This window comes from Hipposideros armiger, unplaced genomic scaffold, assembly GCF_001890085.2.
Source record: "Hipposideros armiger isolate ML-2016 unplaced genomic scaffold, ASM189008v1 scaffold_1370, whole genome shotgun sequence".
Taxonomy (NCBI): Eukaryota; Metazoa; Chordata; class Mammalia; order Chiroptera; family Hipposideridae; genus Hipposideros; species Hipposideros armiger.
In genome coordinates this window covers 88,757-95,816 of record NW_017732720.1, presented here as the reverse complement: position 1 = coordinate 95,816, position 7,060 = coordinate 88,757, and the positions used below count along the sequence as shown (strand labels likewise).

Below are 7,060 nucleotides of genomic sequence, written 5' to 3'. Positions count from 1 at the left end.
CTCAGGGAGCTGGTTCCGCAAGGGCGACGGGAGCGGACGGTACCGAGACCGGACCGCAGGGCGGGCGCCAGGCCTGCAGCCCACAAGGGCGCCCGCCGGTCACGTGAACTACGCGTCACCCGAGTTCAGCCCCGGCCCTGCCCCTCTCACCCCCATCCCTGAGGGACCCAGCCAGGGGCGACCCGACTGCGGGTGTGGTGGCAATGGGGGAGTCACCGAGAGAGCAGGAAGGGGAGGGGTCCTGACCGCAGGTGCTTTATTTACCTGGCGCACCTCAAGTCCTCGCCCAGCAGTCCTATGAGATGCCCATTCTCGCCAGGTGTGACTGCTGATCACAGGGAGGGTACCCAGCTTCGCCAAGAGCGCTCAGCAACGGAGCCCCACAGCCCGCTTTCAACACCGGTTCTGCCTGACTCCAGAGCCCTGGGGGTGGTGCCCGCCAGGAAGCTGCGGGGCCACCTTGAGGAGCGGTATTCCTAGGCCTCCTCTCGTCTCAGTCCACGTGTTCTCAATCCCTGGGTGATCTCTGCTCATTTCCCTGGAAGACAGATGATTCCCAAATCTACATCTCCAGGCTGTTCCCTCCCCTGGGCCTCATACCTCTTTTTGTTTTCCCGCCACCAATATAAGAGTACGTTTCCCCACAACCCTTTCCAACATAATGTGACATACTTTGTTTGTTTGTTTTGGCTATTGTAATTTTCTTTTTTTTGTTTTAATTACATTTTTTTATAAAAAAAATGTGACATACTTCTTAATTTTCACTAATATGATAGGTGAGTAGTATCTCACTGGTGTTTTATTTTACATTTCGGCTTAATGATAATTTTAGTATCATTATAAATTGTCTGTTCATGTCTTTTTCACATTTTTGTAATGGGTTGTGGGTCCTCTCATTTTTCAAGTGTTCTTTATACATTAACTATATTTGGCCTTTATCTGTTATATATGTTGCAAATATTTACTTCTAGTTTTTTAGTTGCTTTTTGACTTTGTGGTGTATTTTTCTTTCTTTTCTCTCTCTCTCTCTCTCTCTCTCTCTCTCTCTCTCTCTCTCTCTCTCTCCCTCTCTCTTCCTTTCTTTTTCTTTCTTTCATTGGGGAACAGTGTGTTTTTCCAGGACTCATCAGCTCCAAGTCAAGTAGTTGTTTCAATCTAGTTGTGGAGGGCACGTCTCAGTGGCCCATGTGGGGATTGAACCCGCAATCTTGGTGTTATGATCACTGCACTTTAACCAACTGAGCTAACCGGCCGCATTTTTAAAAGTAGTCAAATTTATCATACTTTTCTTTTACTTCATCTAGATTTTGATTCATAGTTAATTAAGAACTCTTTTCCTACATGAGGTCAAAGAGGAATTTACCTGTTTTCTTTTAGTACTCACATAGTTAACTGTATTTTTCTTGAGGGCATCTGTGGTTAAGAAATAAAGGTTAAGGAAGAAACCAGTGCCAAACTGAGTGGAACCTAGAGCAGACTTAAGGCACTAGAGTAACAAAAATCAACCCTCAAGGCTCATTAAAAGGGGAAAGGTTTCTCAACAAACCATCACCCATTTGATGAGAGGAACCTCAAATGTTTTACTTTATGGATAATTGTAAAGTGGAAATAAACTACCCCTCACAAAGTCTTTTTGCTTGGCTTTGCTACATCAAGGTGGACTAGTAAACTTTAAGCTTTGAACATACATTATGGTGGTTCCAGACAGGAAGTACCATTATGGGCTGACCAATGCAAACTAAATCTTCTCTGGAGTAAGATTCCATCACCCTAGTCCTCAAATTATTTCAATAAACAATTGTTCAAGTACAATATCGACACACAAAGATAACTATTAGAAACAAAGAAAAAAGGCATCATTAAGAAGTAGTAGGCACAATAGACAACACAAACAGATCCATTAGCTTTGAATTATCAGACTATTAATCCACAATGCTTAGTGTATTCAGATAAATAAAACCCAATCTTGAAAATTTCAGGACACCAGAAACCAGAAAAAGTGAGAAAAAAAAGGCAATCCTAAAACTGAAAAATAATTTAGCTGAAATTAGAAACTCAATGGATAGCTTTAACAGCAGATTAGACAACAACTCAAGAGAGAATTAAAGAACTAGAAATTATGTTCGGAAGGAACTATCCATAGGCTGCACAGATAGTAAAAAAAAAATGGAAAATACATTATAACCCAGCATTTCCACTCCTGGGTATCTATCCAAAGAAATCTAAAACACTAATTTGAAAAATATATGCGCCTCTATGTTTATTGCAGTGGTATTCACAATAGCCAAGATATGGAAACAACCGAAATGCCCATCAATAGATGACTGAATAATGAAACTCTGTTACATTTATACAATGGAGTATTACTCGGCCATAAAAACAAATGAAATCTTACCATTTGCAACAACATGGGTAAACCTTGAGAATATTAGGCTAAGTGAAAGAAGTCAGACTGAGAAAGACAAATACCATATGATCTCACTTATATGTGGAATCTAAAGAACAGAATAAATGAGCAAGCAGAAATAAACTCAATAGAGAAAAAAAACTATTATTTGCTAGATGGGGGGGCGATGGGGAGAAGGTGAAGGGGTTAGAAAGTACAAATTAGTAGACACAATATAGTCATGGGGATATGAAATACAGTATGGGGAATATAATAAACAATGTTGTAAAGATTATGTAAGACACCAGATGGGCACTGGACTTATCGGGATCATTTCATAGACTGTGTAGATGCCTGACCACTACCCTATACACCTGAAGCTGAAGTAAAATAATATTGTATGTCAACTATAATTAAATACACAGGGTGCAAAAAATATATATGTACATTTTAAGAAAGGAAAACTCTTATTAAAATTGTAATACTCTCTATATACCGATAACAAAAGATGAATACAAGGCATATGTGACTTCTGCAATTATAAGAGGTGCTCAAAGTAGTTACCATCAGTGTCCAGACACCTCTGATTACTGCTGCTCGAGCAACAGTAATCTCCTGCAAACTACTGCTTCAGCGACATTGATGAAGTGTCCACTTGTATACATATTTTTGGCACCCCCAGGCTGTGTGTGTGTGTGTGTGTGTGTGTGTGTGTGTATAGTCACAGGATGTGGAGATTAGCATAAAGAAGATAGTCAATGGAATTGTAACAGCTATATAAGATGTCAGAGGGGTAGTAGCTTGGGGATGGGGGTTATCACTTTGTGAGGGGTGTAAATGTCTAACTATTACATTGCTTTGTATACCTGAAACTAATAAAAAAATGGAAAATACAAATGGGCGGGTATAATAAGATATAATATATGTTTCATTGAAGTTCTGAAAGGAAAAGAGAAATGGAATTGTGCAGAGGTAATATTTGAAGATGTAATGGCAGAGGATTTTTCAGAACTGATGAAAGACATTGATCCATAGGTCCAAGAAGTCCAACATATCCCAAACAGGATAAATAAAAAGAAACTCACACGCAGATGCATAACAGTGAACTTTCAGAGAATCAAAGACAAACAGAAAACCATAAAAGTAGCCAGAAATAATAGAGTGTGCCTTGAAAGGAACAAAAGTTAGCCAGTTGCTGGCTTCTCAACAGTAACAGTGGAAGCATGAAGATGGTAGAATAATGTCTTCAGTGTCTTTGAAGAAAATGAATGCCAACCAAGAAATTGATAACCAGCAAAAATACGGGTTAGGGGGGTGGTAGAAGAGGGTAAACGGGGTCAAATATATGGTGATGGAAGGAGAACTGACTATGGGTATTGAACACACAGTGTGATATATAGATTTTATAAGTATTTATTATTTTAAAAAAAACTTTAAAAATGAAGTTGAAATAAAGACCTTTACAAATAAACAAAAACAGAGTTTTCCAGCAGCAGGTATGAACCAAAGGAAATAAATATTAAATGCTACAGGGTATTTTCCAGATAAGAAAATTATCCCAGATGGAAGAATGGAGATGAAGGAATAAACAGCTATTAAAAGGATAAATATCTATGTAAATTTACATTAATACTATATAAAACAATAACAACATTTTCTATTTTGTGAATTCATGTTGAAAAATAACATGAGTCAAGAGGGCTGGAGTAAAAGTATTTAAAGTTCTGGCATTATCTGGGGAGTGTGTAGAATTATAAATTAATATTAGCCTTTGATTAAGTCAAGACTATATGCTATAATTGCCAGATAACCATTAAGGAAGACTGAAAAGGCATAAAACTTATGAACTAATAGAGGGGTAAAAATGAGAAAAGAATAAATCCTAAAGAAGAAAAAACTAACAGTCAGATGGGACACAGAGAAGGAACTTTGTACAATGGTTAATTTATACATATTTATATCAGTAAGTACATTAAATGTAAATAGATTACATGAAGCAATTAAAAGACAAATATTTTCAGACTGGAAAAAACCCAGCAATATACTGTTTACAGGAGACATGTCTGAAATATAAAGGTACATAAAGACTGAACATAAACGTTTAGAAAAAATTATAACATGAAAGCACTAACAAAAGAAAGCCATTACAGTTAAATTAATAACAAAGTAGACTTTAAAGCAGGAAGCATTATAAGACATAAGGAGTATCATTTTATGATATTTTAAAATTTGTATGCACTTATTAACTTGACCTCAAAATAAATAAAACAAAATGTGACAGAACTACAAGACATAAACAAATCCTGCATTTCAGTGTTAACACTCCTACCTCTGTAACTGAAAATACTCATTGTTGAAAAAAGAAAAAAAACACCTCAAATTCTATATCCTTCAAAAGTGAAAGAGGGGCATCCAGTTGGCTCAGTTGGTTGGAGTGCCGTGCTCATAACACCAAGGTTGCTGGTTCAATCCCCACATGGGCCACTGAGTTGCAACCTCCACGACTAGATTTAAACAACTACTTGACTTGGAGCTGATGGGTCCTGAAAAAACACAATGTTCCCCCATTAAATTTAAAAAAAAAATGAAGGAGAAATAACATAAAGGCCTTCTTGGACCAAAAAAAACATGATGGAATTCAGCACTAGCAAACCTTCCCTTCAAGAAATGTTGAAAGATTTTCTTTAGGCAGAAGAAAAATGATATAGGTCAATAACTCAGATCTGTATAAAGGAAGAGGATTGGAATGGAATAAATGAATGTAAAATAAAATCTTTTTTTTTAATTGGGGAATTGGGGGGGGGACAGTGTTGGGGAATTGGGGAAGGGGACCTGCCAAGTTGTTGTTCTTCAATCTTAGTTATGGAGGTTGCCAGTCGCCATCTGGCTGCCCGTCGGCAGCTCGTGGCCTCTAAGCTCAAGGTGCTGTTACAATCTTAGTTGCGGGTGGGCGTAGCCACCATCCCATGCCAGAATTGAATCAGCAGCCTTGTTGTTAAGAGCGTGCGCTCTATCCACTGAGCCATCCGGGTGGCAGCTCAGCTCAAGGTACTGAGTTCAGTCTTAGTTGTGGGTGGGCATAGCCCAGCATCGAACAGGCAGTCTTGTTAGGAACACATGCTCTCACCAGCTGAGCCATCTTGCCACCTGTTGGCAGTTCAGCGGCAGCTCAGCTTGGGTGCAGCTCACTGGCCCATGTGGGAATTGAACCGGCGACCCTGTTGCTCAGAGCTCGCACTCTTGCACAAGCTCTTAACCAACTGAGCCATTCAGCCGGCCCTGAACAATTAGAATTTGAAATTTAAAAATACCATTTATAACAGCACTCCCGAAGTGCAGAGTGTGACAAAAGAATGTAAGTGTATTACAAATATGAAATAACTTCACTGAAAGGGATGGGGGAATGAATAAGGTGCTGTGGTAACTTTGGAAATGAGTGGTAAGACTAAAGGCAAATGTTTCTCTATATATAAATATATAAAGATGTATGTGTGTGTGTATATGTATACATATGTTGTCATATGCCAATATATCTTCTTGCTCTGTCAATTGACAGGGCATAGAAGCAATGATATCCTAATAGTAACGAGTACACCTAGTGCCCAGATCCTGGTTTTTAATACCATTATCCAACCAAATGTACCAGGGCTTCTTGGAAAAATGGCTGATTTTAGAACTTGGGTCGGAAATATGCAAGGTAAAACTAAAGCATCCTGTAGTGCCAGAAAAGTGTTAACCCCCCCACCCACACACACACACACGCACATACGGTGGGGGTATGTCTAATAGATAAAAAAGCCAATTGAAAGAGCTCCCAAAAGCCAAAGTTGGAACAATTTGAGCAATGAAAACATAGAGTGGTATTAGAGTATAATCTGAAGTATAAAATAAATACTGATGAGTCCATGCTGATATAAATTGAATACATTAATAAAAGAGGGAGAAGTCAAATACCTGTGCAGAATTCCAAATAAATTTTGTAGGTACTCCGCCCTCAAGGAAGTTGAACACTCTACTCCTGAAGTGTGGACTGTGCACAGTGACTTTCTTCCAAAGAGTACAGTATGGAAAGGGAGAACTAAGAGTAACTTAACCATGGAGAATCCTGACAAACACTACCTCAGCCAGGTGACCAAAGTTAACATCAACAGTGCTAAAGTAATATTGATAGTATATACACTTTGTATGACGTGATGAGAATAGCACTTGACATCTGTGGTCCTCTTCCCAAAAGCACTTAACATCTGTGTAACCACAAGAAAAAAAATTAAGCAAACCAAAATTGTGGGACATTATAGAAAATATCTGACCAGTACTTCTCAAGGATGTCAAAGACATCAAAAACCAGGAAAGTCTGAGAAACTGTCATAGCCAAGAGGAGCTTAAGGAGACATGACAGCTAAATGTAAGGTGGTAACGTGGATGGGATCCTGTAACAGAAAAAGGACATTAGGGGGCTGGCCGAGTGGCACGTTGGTTAAGAGCTGGCTTGGGACACCAGAGAACCCCGGTTCGGATCCCACATATGAGGGCTAGTGACACTGCCCTCTACAGCTAAGATGCTGAACAACAGCTCAACCTGGAGCTGGGCTGCTGTGAGTTGCCAGGGACGGCATGTGGGTTGCCATGGGCTACGGTGTGTAGCCAGCAGCCAGCAGCCAGCAGCCGCTGTGA

General features: G+C 39.4%; 1 protein-coding gene across 1 annotated transcript in view; it reads right to left on the bottom strand.

Moving 5' to 3' along the window:
- LOC109377352 (transcription elongation factor A protein-like 3) overlaps window positions 1-646 on the bottom strand; it is a 2,996-nt gene extending 2,350 nt beyond the window's left edge. The window contains exon 1 of the mRNA XM_019633690.1: window positions 265-646. The gene's annotated coding sequence lies outside the window, so the exon portion shown is untranslated. The remainder of the gene's footprint in view (window positions 1-264) is intronic.
- Window positions 647-7,060: the final 6,414 nt, after the last annotated feature.